Consider the following 12,693-nt stretch of genomic DNA (forward strand, 5'->3'; position numbering starts at 1 on the left):
TGAAGCGGCTCCCCAGTTCAGCAGAGCAGGCCTTGAGCATCCTTGGACACGCTTTGTCCGGGTCCGCTGCTTTCCTTGGGCACAGTCTCCTCAGCTCTTTGCTCACCTGCTCCTTGGTGATGGTGAAGGGGAGGGGGATTGAAATGTCCGTGGTGGTGGGGAGGGGGGGTTGAACTGTCTATGGTAGGGGTGGGGGGGAGGGTTGAACTGTCCGTGGGTGTGGCGGGTTGCGGTGCCCTGTAGTCTGAGGTGATAATGGACGTGATGGGGGTGACGGGGGTGTGAGGGGTGTGAAGTGGGCAGTCACTGGCTGTGGGAGCTGGGGTTTCAAACCTGTTAAAAAACAGGTTTAGCTGGTTAGCTCTCCCAGCATCCCCCTCTTCTGTGCTGCTGCCCTTCTTCTTGCAGCCTGTAATGGTTTTCATGCCATCCCAGACCTCCCTCATGTTGTTCCGCTGCAGCTTCTGTTCCACCTTCCTTCTGTACTCCTCCTTTGCCTCTCTCAGCTGGACCTTGACTTCTCCCTGTACGAGCTTCAGCTCGTCTCTGTCACCGTCCTTGAATACCCTCTCATTATATCATGACATGCCTTGGAAAATCCTTCAACAGTTGAGTGCGTTCCCTGCTTTTGCAGAGAAATAAAAAAGCTTACAGCACCTGGAATTCCCTAAGCAGGGTCAGGCCTGGTTAGTACTTGGATGGGAGACCGCCTGGGAATACCAGGTGCTGTAAGCTTTTTTGCCCTCTCTGTGCAGAGGGCGCTGCTGCTTCTTCGGTGGAGACACAGCTTTGAACAACAGAGCAGCTAGTCTGAGAACGATGTTCAACCTTTTTGTGCTGCTTGTGTTTTGCTCACTTCTATATGTTTGCATTAAAAGTGTATATGCATTATATCACGACATGCCTTGGAAAATCCTTCAACAGTTGAGTTCGTTCCCTGCTTTTGCAGAGAAATTAAAAAGCTTACAGCACCCGGAATTCGCAGGCGGTCACCCATCCAAGTACTAACCAGGCCCGACACTGCTTGGCTTCCGAGATCGGACGAGATCGGGCGCGTTCAGGGCGGTGTGGCCGCAAGCTAAGGGGCAGGAGACAAATGCACTATTCATACGCGTTGACACGGAGCGAAACAAGCAAAGACGCTCCGCTACTCTCTACTGACCCAGTAGGACTGATGTTTATGACAGCGCTCTGTCTTCAGCTGTGCTGCACTGGTATATCTCAGTAATTACCTGGAAAGATTGAAACGCTGGAATGCAGCCACTCTCTGCAAACACTGGCATTCCCCAAAAGGTGTTCAAGTGCGCTAATGTTTGCCCCCTCACAGATATAGAGAAAGGAAAGGAAAGGAAAGGATGAGGACGGAGCCGGTGAAGGTGTATAAATAGTGTGTTTGTCTGCTCTGCCCTTGCTTACGGCCATACCACTCTGAACACGCCCGATCTCGTCTGATCTCGGAAGCTAAGCAGGGTCGGGCCTGGTTAGTACTTGGATGGGAGACCGCCTGGGAATACCAGGTGCTGTAAGCTTTTTTGCCCTCTCTGTGCAGAGGGCGCTGCTGCTTCTTCGGTGGAGACACAGCTTTGAACAACAGAGCAGCTAGTCTGAGAACGATGTTCAACCTTTTTGTGCTGCTTGTGTTTTGCTCACTTCTATATGTTTGCATTAAAAGTGTAGATAGATAGATAGATAGATAGATAGATAGATAGATAGATAGATAGATAGATAGATAGATAGATAGATACTTTATTTATCCTGGAGGAAATTCAAGCATCCAGTAGCAACAACAAACATTGAACATACATTGAACATACATGCAACATCAAAGAAACAGTAGAAATAAAAATGTGGAATAAAAATGTTTTGTACAACTGTAGTAAAAATGAAGAATAAAAATGTTTTGTACAACTGTAACTATTTACATAAAGTGACTGTAGAAGTATAAGTGTTTTATACATTTAATGCCTCTATGAGCTAAATGAAAAATATAAAGTGATGTTAAAAATATAAAGTGACATAGAGGTAAAGAGTATTAAGGGGACAGGGGATGGTGTACAATTAAATTAAATTGGGCCATAAAAGATGAGTGCTTTTGGCCATTGTCTATTGTGCTTCCTGACATCACTGCGAGCTGTTGTACAGCCTGATGGCCAGGGGGACGAAAGAGTTATTGTGTCTGTTGGTGGAGCAGGATTGAGACAGCAGTCTGCCACTGAACACGCTCCTCTGCCTGCTGAAGGTGTTGTGCAGAGGGTGGTGGGTGTTGTCCAGTATGGACAGCAGTTTGTCCAGGGTCCTTCTCTCTGCCACAGTCACCAGAAAGTCCAGCTTTGTGCCCACCACTGAGCCAGCTCTCCTCACCAGTCTGTCCAGTCGGGCAGAGTCCCTCTTCTTGCTGCTTCCTCCCCAGCAAACCACAGCGTAGAAGAGGACGCTGGCCACCACGGACTGGTAAAACATCTGCAGCAGTTTTTTGCATATGTTGAAGGATCCCAGCCTTCTCAGGAAGTACAGATGGCTCTGTCCTTTCCTGTGTACAGCGTCCATGTTTGCTGTCCACTCCAACCTGTCATCCAGCTGCAGCCCCAGGTATTTGTAGGTCCTGACCACCTCCACATCGACCCCCTCGATGGACACAGCTTGGAGCTGCGGTTTCTTCCTTCTGAAGTCCACAACCATCTCCTTCGTCTTGGAGGTGTTCAGCTGTAGGCGGTTGGACCTGCACCACTCCACAAAGCCCTCAATCAGGCTCCTGTACTCCCCCTCCTGTCCATCCTTGATACAGCCCACTATTGCAGTGTCATCTGAGTATTTCTGCATGTGGGATGAGACATGAAGTCTTCCAGAGCACAGAGACCCTCCCCAGCCTCAGGCTATGGTTGAACAGTTGCTGAAGCGGCTCCCCAGTTCAGCAGAGCAGGCCTTGAGCATCCTTGGACACGCTTTGTCCGGGTCCGCTGCTTTCCTTGGGCACAGTCTCCTCAGCTCTTTGCTCACCTGCTCCTTGGTGATGGTGAAGGGGAGGGGGATTGAAATGTCCGTGGTGGTGGGGAGGGGGGGTTGAACTGTCTATGGTAGGGGTGGGGGGGAGGGTTGAACTGTCCGTGGGTGTGGCGGGTTGCGGTGCCCTGTAGTCTGAGGTGATAATGGACGTGATGGGGGTGACGGGGGTGTGAGGGGTGTGAAGTGGGCAGTCACTGGCTGTGGGAGCTGGGGTTTCAAACCTGTTAAAAAACAGGTTTAGCTGGTTAGCTCTCCCAGCATCCCCCTCTTCTGTGCTGCTGCCCTTCTTCTTGCAGCCTGTAATGGTTTTCATGCCATCCCAGACCTCCCTCATGTTGTTCCGCTGCAGCTTCTGTTCCACCTTCCTTCTGTACTCCTCCTTTGCCTCTCTCAGCTGGACCTTGACTTCTCCCTGTACGAGCTTCAGCTCGTCTCTGTCACCGTCCTTGAATACCCTCTCATTATATCATGACATGTCTTGGAAAATCCTTCAACAGTTGAGTGCGTTCCCTGCTTTTGCAGAGAAATAAAAAAGCTTACAGCACCTGGAATTCCCTAAGCAGGGTCAGGCCTGGTTAGTACTTGGATGGGAGACCGCCTGGGAATACCAGGTGCTGTAAGCTTTTTTGCCCTCTCTGTGCAGAGGGCGCTGCTGCTTCTTCGGTGGAGACACAGCTTTGAACAACAGAGCAGCTAGTCTGAGAACGATGTTCAACCTTTTTGTGCTGCTTGTGTTTTGCTCACTTCTATATGTTTGCATTAAAAGTGTAGATAGATAGATAGATAGATAGATAGATAGATAGATAGATAGATAGATAGATAGATAGATAGATAGATAGATAGATAGATACTTTATTTATCCTGGAGGAAATTCAAGCATCCAGTAGCAACAACAAACATTGAACATACATTGAACATACATGCAACATCAAAGAAACAGTAGAAATAAAAATGTGGAATAAAAATGTTTTGTACAACTGTAGTAAAAATGAAGAATAAAAATGTTTTGTACAACTGTAACTATTTACATAAAGTGACTGTAGAAGTATAAGTGTTTTATACATTTAATGCCTCTATGAGCTAAATGAAAAATATAAAGTGATGTTAAAAATATAAAGTGACATAGAGGTAAAGAGTATTAAGGGGACAGGGGATGGTGTACAATTAAATTAAATTGGGCCATAAAAGATGAGTGCTTTTGAGTGCATTTGGCCATTGTCTATTGTGCTTCCTGACATCACTGCGAGCTGTTGTACAGCCTGATGGCCAGGGGGACGAAAGAGTTATTGTGTCTGTTGGTGGAGCAGGATTGAGACAGCAGTCTGCCACTGAACACGCTCCTCTGCCTGCTGAAGGTGTTGTGCAGAGGGTGGTGGGTGTTGTCCAGTATGGACAGCAGTTTGTCCAGGGTCCTTCTCTCTGCCACAGTCACCAGAAAGTCCAGCTTTGTGCCCACCACTGAGCCAGCTCTCCTCACCAGTCTGTCCAGTCGGGCAGAGTCCCTCTTCTTGCTGATTCCTCCCCAGCAAACCACAGCGTAGAAGAGGACGCTGGCCACCACGGACTGGTAAAACATCTGCAGCAGTTTTTTGCATATGTTGAAGGATCCCAGCCTTCTCAGGAAGTACAGATGGCTCTGTCCTTTCCTGTGTACAGCGTCCATGTTTGCTGTCCACTCCAACCTGTCATCCAGCTGCAGCCCCAGGTATTTGTAGGTCCTGACCACCTCCACATCGACCCCCTCGATGGACACAGCTTGGAGCTGCGGTTTCTTCCTTCTGAAGTCCACAACCATCTCCTTCGTCTTGGAGGTGTTCAGCTGTAGGCGGTTGGACCTGCACCACTCCACAAAGCCCTCAATCAGGCTCCTGTACTCCCCCTCCTGTCCATCCTTGATACAGCCCACTATTGCAGTGTCATCTGAGTATTTCTGCATGTGGGATGAGACATGAAGTCTTCCAGAGCACAGAGACCCTCCCCAGCCTCAGGCTATGGTTGAACAGTTGCTGAAGCGGCTCCCCAGTTCAGCAGAGCAGGCCTTGAGCATCCTTGGACACGCTTTGTCCGGGTCCGCTGCTTTCCTTGGGCACAGTCTCCTCAGCTCTTTGCTCACCTGCTCCTTGGTGATGGTGAAGGGGAGGGGGATTGAAATGTCCGTGGTGGTGGGGAGGGGGGGTTGAACTGTCTATGGTAGGGGTGGGGGGGAGGGTTGAACTGTCCGTGGGTGTGGCGGGTTGCGGTGCCCTGTAGTCTGAGGTGATAATGGACGTGATGGGGGTGACGGGGGTGTGAGGGGTGTGAAGTGGGCAGTCACTGGCTGTGGGAGCTGGGGTTTCAAACCTGTTAAAAAACAGGTTTAGCTGGTTAGCTCTCCCAGCATCCCCCTCTTCTGTGCTGCTGCCCTTCTTCTTGCAGCCTGTAATGGTTTTCATGCCATCCCAGACCTCCCTCATGTTGTTCCGCTGCAGCTTCTGTTCCACCTTCCTTCTGTACTCCTCCTTTGCCTCTCTCAGCTGGACCTTGACTTCTCCCTGTACGAGCTTCAGCTCGTCTCTGTCACCGTCCTTGAATACCCTCTCATTATATCATGACATGCCTTGGAAAATCCTTCAACAGTTGAGTGCGTTCCCTGCTTTTGCAGAGAAATAAAAAAGCTTACAGCACCTGGAATTCCCTAAGCAGGGTCAGGCCTGGTTAGTACTTGGATGGGAGACCGCCTGGGAATACCAGGTGCTGTAAGCTTTTTTGCCCTCTCTGTGCAGAGGGCGCTGCTGCTTCTTCGGTGGAGACACAGCTTTGAACAACAGAGCAGCTAGTCTGAGAACGATGTTCAACCTTTTTGTGCTGCTTGTGTTTTGCTCACTTCTATATGTTTGCATTAAAAGTGTATATGCATTATATCACGACATGCCTTGGAAAATCCTTCAACAGTTGAGTTCGTTCCCTGCTTTTGCAGAGAAATTAAAAAGCTTACAGCACCCGGAATTCCCAGGCGGTCACCCATCCAAGTACTAACCAGGCCCGACCCTGCTTAGCTTCCGAGATCAGACGAGATCGGGCGTGTTCAGAGTGGTATGGCCGTAAGCAAGGGCAGAGCAGACAAACACACTATTTATACACCTTCACCGGCTCCGTCCTCATCCTTTCCTTTCCTTTCCTTTCCTTTCCTTTCCTTTCCTTTCTCTATATCTGTGAGGGGGCAAACATTAGCGCACTTGAACACCTTTTGGGGAATGCCAGTGTTTTCAGAGAGTGGCTGCATTCCAGCGTTTCAATCTTTCCAGGTAATCACTGAGATATACCAGTGCAGCACAGCTGAAGACAGAGCGCTGTCATAAACATCAGTCCGACTGGGTCAGTAGAGAATAGCGGAGCGTCTTTGCTTGTTTCGCTCCGTGTCAACGCGTATGAATAGTGCATTTGTCTCCTGCCCCTTGGCTTGCGGCCACACAGCCCTGAACGCGCCTGATCTCGTCCGATCTCGGAAGCCAAGCAGGATCGGGCCTGGTTAGTACTTGGATGGGTGACCGCCTGGGAATTCCGGGTGCTGTAAGCTTTTTAATTTCTCTGCAAAAGCAGGGAACGACCTCAACTGTTGAAGGATTTTCCAAGGCATGTCGTGATATAATGCATATACACTTTCAATGCAAACATATAGAAGTGAGCAAAACACAAGCAGCACAAAAAGGTTGAACATCGTTCTCAGACTAGCTGCTCTGTTGTTCAAAGCTGTGTCTCCACCGAAGAAACAGCAGCCCCTTCTGCACAGAGAGGGCGAAAAAGCCTGGGGGTGCCACCCCCGGCACTATTTGGGGCTGTCCACATATCTTTGCTGTAGCATACAACTAGTTATTTGTGCTTGGTCTGACTTTCCAGCACTGAGGGGGGTTACCGGGCAGTACGGCTTGGTGAATTTGGGGCAGTCATTGGGAAGGTTGGTGGATTAAACACGGAACACAACTAGGATTTGAGACAGCTATCTGTTTGCCGGCCGCTGAATCAGTGATTATTCACCAACCGGACTACCATATTCTCCGCCAAGATGATATGGAGTAGTTGAGGGGGCCATACCCGAACAGTGGCCACACTTCCACCCTTATTCTTATTCTCTCTCCATAGCCTATGAGTTATGTTTTGTTACGACTTCATTAGTCACATCAGCGTGCCTCCAGCTGTGATGCATGCATGCATCCCTGGAGGTCAGCGCTCATTGGCATATACTGTATTAGCTCTAGAATTACCACAGTTATCCAAGTAACGGTAGAGTGAAGGAAACATAACTAATCCCCAAATTAATGCCAGGGCCTCCTTCTCAATAACGGAGTAATTCAACTGGTAGGAATTGAACTTTTTTGAGAAGAACCCAACTGGTCTCTCTACCCTAGTAACATCAGCTTGCAACAGGACCGCACCAGTGCCCACATGACTGGCATCAACCTGCAATGTAAAAGGCTTATCAAACTGCGGTGCTGTCAACACAGGAGAGGAACAGGAGAGCTTTAACATTTTCAAAAGCAAACTGAGCTTTATCTGACCAAGCCGGTAGAAGTTATGGACGCACTTATCTCCTGGGCCAATGCATCTGAGTTTTTCAAACGTACCTGCAGCACTCCCTCATCTGTTGGCCATTTCCCCTCCCTCTTAACTGCCCCTCCCAAAGAAGACATCTCTGTGTCCACACACAAGGCAGGTTTCACACATGGGGCTTCCTTGGAGCTAGGAGATGATGACATATGGTCATAATATGGCTTTAACAAATTGACGTGACACAGTCTAGATTTTCCAGTTGGCATTGAAATCAAATAATCCTGTTAAGAAATGTTTTTTTCAACTGTGAATGGACCAGCAAATTTCGCCTGGAATGGCGAACCCACAACTGGCAGCAGAAACATGACCTGATCACCAGGACTGAATTGCCGCTGTTTTGCTTTACAGTCAAACAGTGATTTCATCTTTTGTGATTTTTCTAGCCTGTGTTTTGCCATTTTCCTTGCGATATATAGTCTGTGTCTAAAACCATTCACGTAGTCAACCAAGTTTGATGGTGGCTCCGACTGTTGTCAACCACTCTGCAAAACCGCCATGGGACCACACACTGAATGCACAAAAACCAGGTCATTTGGACTAAAACCAGTGCTCACCTGAACTACCTCTCTTGCAGCCAGAAACAACCAAGGCAAACCCTCCTCCTGATCATGATCAATCTCCGTGCAGTAGGCCCGCAAGAGTGACTTCAGAGTTTGATGAAAGCACTCTAAGGCACCATGACTTTGAGGATGATAAGCTGATGCCTGGTTATGTTTAATCTGGAGCTGCTGCAAAACCTGTGAAAACAGTTGAAAGTGAAAGTTGGAACCTTGGTCAGTTTGAATAACTCTGGGGCTGCCAAACACAGAAATAAACTGTGACAATGCCTTCACTACAGATTTTGTTGTTATAGAACGCAAGGGATACGCTGCTGCTACACACTCCATAATCAAATACTCAAATCGCTGATCTAATGCTGGTACAGGACACAGTGGTGCCGGACTTATAGTCTGATTATGCTTACCCATCAACTGGCAAGTGTGGCATGTCTTGATGAAAGCATATACATCCCTTTTCAACCGAGGCTAAACAAAATGACGCAAGATCCGATGGTATGTTTTTTGAACCCCCATATGTCCCACTACATCATCATGAGAGGCTTTCATCGCCATCTCTCTGAACTTGGCAGGGATCAGACTTCTGACCCTCAACTAACTCTCCATGAAAGATGGACTCAAGAGACACGGTAAAAACCATTGCTGTAGATTCAGCTACTTCCTGCTTTGCAGCTTCATTTTTTCCCCTTCCTATGGCTCGAGTTACTGCACACACTGGAAACAACTCCACCTCAGGCAAAACCTCCGCTGATTCTACCGCCTCTGTCTGTAATGGTGGCAGTACAGGAACCTGAGTGATAACGTAAGGTGGTGGAACATCAGCCCAAACTCTATTTCCTGCCAGATTATTACCAAGAATCATGTCAATGCCTTCCACAGGCAAGGCCGGACAGACCCCAACTGCCACCTCCCCAGTAACCAAACCACAAGCCAACTCCATTATATGAACTGGCACTGGAATAATAGTCATGCCCATTCCTCATATCTCATATCAAAATGAAATTTCCAGTATTTGAATCTATGGAGAAAGGAAGGACAGACTCACTATGCTTTGCCCCAGTGTCTCTCGAACTTTTAACTGCCACCTTCTCCCCAAAAAAGGATACATAACCATCAGAAATGAATGCTGCAATGTCATCATCCCCCTTAGACTCATCCACAGGAAAAAAGGTCATCAGAGGGATTGCTTACTTGGAGCGCCATCTGAGCTGAAGGAACTGAGCTGAGGCAGCCAAAGCAGCTGGTTTTACCTGCGAACTACCTGAGAACTTCGATTTCCCTTTGACAGTAATTGCAAATCTTACTGGGATCACGTTTCTTCTAGCTATGATCAAATATGGAGGAACTAGACTCCCCATGTAGCAAAAACGATTTGTTTGTGCGTGCCGATGTATTCTTTGCATCAACACTGTCATTACAAAATGTACTTTATGAGTCAAGATGTACTAATCAGCCAGCACCACTGCCTCCTGGGGTGTTTTAACTTTTCCTTCATTTCGGAATCAGAATCAGAATCAGAAAAAGCTTTATTGCCAAGTACGATGTTACACATACGAGGAATTTGTTGTGGTGATATTGGTGCATGCATCAAATAACTATTAAGTGAAATATAACAAATTAACAATATAAACTATTTAAAGAATAGAAAATATAACAAATTAACAATGTAAACTATTTTAAAAAGTAGAATATATAACTATACAATATAAATATATATACACAATCTGTTTTTTGGGTAAAAGGATAAAAGGAGCAGACCGGCTGGCAGTGAACAATTACAAGATTAAATAAGTAGCAACACTCTCTGGCACACAGTTTTTAATTTGTTCAAGTGCTACTAAATCACAAAGCTGCTGAAAAGTACCAACTTCTGATGTCGCACACCAGCGATTAAACTGAAGGACCATATCCCTTACAAATTCAACATAAGTCTGGGGCTCCCTCTTTCTCAAACTCATGAAACGTTGCCGATAGGCTTTGGGTACCAGCTCATAGGCTTTTAGCACAGCAGCTTTCACTTTAACATACACTTTACTATCTGCTGAATTTAATGCAGAATATGCCTCTTGTGCTTTTCCAGTAAACACACATTGAAGCAACAAGGTATGTTCAGTGTCTGGCTACTCACAAGATTCTGCAACCCGCTCAAACAAAGAAAAGAAGGAATCCCGATCTTTCTCACTAAATTTTGGCACCAACCTTAAGTTTGTACTTACTTCACATCTAGGAAAAGTTTCACTAGACCCCACACTGTCCCTGCCTGAACCATCATTAAGCTTGCTCTCCTTAATCAGATTTATCTTGTACTGTTCCAAGAAAGATGAACCCCCTAAACAGGACTCACCCCTTTTCCTACCCGGGGAAAAACTCCTATAACAATTGCTCTCCTTTGCTAGTTCACACCATAGAAAATCTGGAAAATATACACCTTAGTGGATCACAACAGTCAAAAGGACCAACAGCTGCCTTAACCAGCCACCAAAACCTCAAACCAATCATGCAAGTGTGAATCTCCCAACAATTGCACCTGTAACAAAACAGAGCAGCAACTTGGAAATCTACCACCCTGAACAACAATCCTAAGTGAAACTGCTGACTGAAACCTACTAAATAGTAAGTCAACTTCACTCCAAAATAGATTGACAAGCCCCCATTTTGTCATAGCCCTGGCTCAGAGAGCAAGAGTGGGAAAGTTCGGAAAAAAGTGGGAGACCACACACTTTTAAAGCAACTTTAAACTGAAACCTGTGTGCGGCTTGGGTTGTGAGAGGAGTTGTGCAGGTAAATTGGCCCACCCGGCACCCTGATAGGCCCGGGCCAGGGCATGCCCAAGGCTTGTTGGCCACTGGAGCAGCTGGTTACGCCCTTTTAGGATTTGAGAAACGTGGTGCTCTGCGGGTCACGCCACTGCGCCGAGTTTGGGGGCGGCCGCGCTTGGCGGTACGGTCTCACTTCCTAGAGGGTGGCCAGGAGGAGGGATGCGGACAAGCAGGCCCCTGCGGACCTCGCCTTTCTCCACACCCCGCTGGCCCTCCTGGCCATAGAGGTGAACCCACAGGCCAGAGGGCCCTTCTAATGGCAGGTCACGGTTGCCGATCAATCTCGCAGAAAGATTCTTGACGCTTTCAGGGACTCCAATGCACACACAAAAAAGATATACTCATATAAATACATATCAAATGACTGAAAATGCATGCAAATGAAAATGGGAGAAATTTAATTCACAACCAGTCAGACTCATTCATCTGTAATGAATACTGGTCAAAAAGAAGTTATTACTGACATAACTGTGTCACTGTGTTCACCTGTGGTTGTGTTGAGATCACACTGCACACACACAGGCTCCTGCGGCGCTGCAGATGAGACTGCAATAGATCAATGGGGACAGTTGTAGGTGTACCATGTTTGTTTATATATAAGTAGAGCATTACACCATGACCTGGCTCTATCTCAATTTACCAGCAGTGTTCAGACTGTCTACTTCTTTGAAATATGATGATGCACACCATTAAACACATTTACAACCTTTAATAAAATCAGGCAGATTCTGTCTTTCTTGCTTATCTCCCATTGATCATCACCATGGTTACAATATGGATACCTTTATTTACATAACAGCATGTGATAGCTATAAGATCTTAATCCTCCCATACAGTGCAAAAGTATGAAACATCTGTCAGGAAAATTTGGGTGGGAGAAGGTGGATTAATCATCCTATCCCCTCCTTTATCTACAATGGAGGTGCCCTTGTAAGAAGCCAACAGTAGAAGCTAGTGGAGGAGGGAGGCAGGACAACAGAAAAGAACAGAGAGCTCAGCCAGTGCCCTCTGGATAAATAGTGGTTAAAGCAAAACTGTCTGTCTCAGTGACTTAAAGTCTGTGGAAAGCAGCAATAAATTTGTGTTATGAGTTTGTAACATCACAGAAACATGTGTCATTGACCACTGAGCCAAATGTGAACGGTTAAAGACATTGCTATTTATATAAAATTAGGTCTCAAAATAGGAGGAGAGGAGCCTCCTCCATGTACTTTCCATACTTCTTTCATACAATTACTTTTCTGATAGTTACTTTATTACCACAAGCTCCCCAATTATTTCGTCTGCCCATTTTTTTTATCAGTTGTGAGGAATAATACCAGCTGTGGAGTAGCTTTAGTTATGAAATTATTGAATCATGTATGCTGCATGTGCACAGAAAATGATAACTCACATATGGACTCTGTCAGAGCTAGCTGCTCCCGTCCCTCTCTGTATAAAAGCAAGTCAGTGAAAAAAAATGGCGCACATAAAATTTTACCTGTGGGTTATCATTGTGCTGTCAGATGGACTCTGCTCAGGGAATGAGGAAAAACCATGTCATGATTGAATGTAATAACATTTGCTAACATTACATGGGCATGACAGGATGCAGGATGTAAAATCCCTTTCAGGATTTGCAGAGATGAGAGCACCCGCTGTCGGCAGCACGGAGAGGGTTGCAGGCAGGCACATAATGCCAGCGGCCGTGATGGTGGCACCCCCTGTTGGCGGGACGGGAGGATGCA

General features: G+C 46.8%; 4 non-coding genes across 4 annotated transcripts; 2 read left to right on the forward strand and 2 right to left on the reverse strand.

Annotated features, from left to right (window-relative positions):
- Positions 1-960: 960 nt before the first annotated feature.
- On the reverse strand, positions 961-1,079 carry LOC119032928. The gene has a single exon (XR_005079098.1). It is a non-coding gene; the product is annotated as a 5S ribosomal RNA (ribosomal RNA).
- Positions 1,080-1,410: 331 nt separating this feature from the next.
- Positions 1,411-1,529, forward strand: LOC119032942. The gene has a single exon (XR_005079111.1). It is a non-coding gene; the product is annotated as a 5S ribosomal RNA (ribosomal RNA).
- A 4,441-nt stretch (positions 1,530-5,970) lies between these two features.
- Positions 5,971-6,089, reverse strand: LOC119032923. Its single transcript, XR_005079092.1, has one exon. It is a non-coding gene; the product is annotated as a 5S ribosomal RNA (ribosomal RNA).
- Positions 6,090-6,440: 351 nt separating this feature from the next.
- On the forward strand, positions 6,441-6,559 carry LOC119032935. Its single transcript, XR_005079104.1, has one exon. It is a non-coding gene; the product is annotated as a 5S ribosomal RNA (ribosomal RNA).
- The last annotated feature ends 6,134 nt before the right edge of the window (positions 6,560-12,693 follow it).

The sequence above is a fragment of the Acanthopagrus latus genome, chromosome 14, assembly GCF_904848185.1.
Source record: "Acanthopagrus latus isolate v.2019 chromosome 14, fAcaLat1.1, whole genome shotgun sequence".
Lineage (NCBI taxonomy): Eukaryota > Metazoa > Chordata > Actinopteri > Spariformes > Sparidae > Acanthopagrus > Acanthopagrus latus.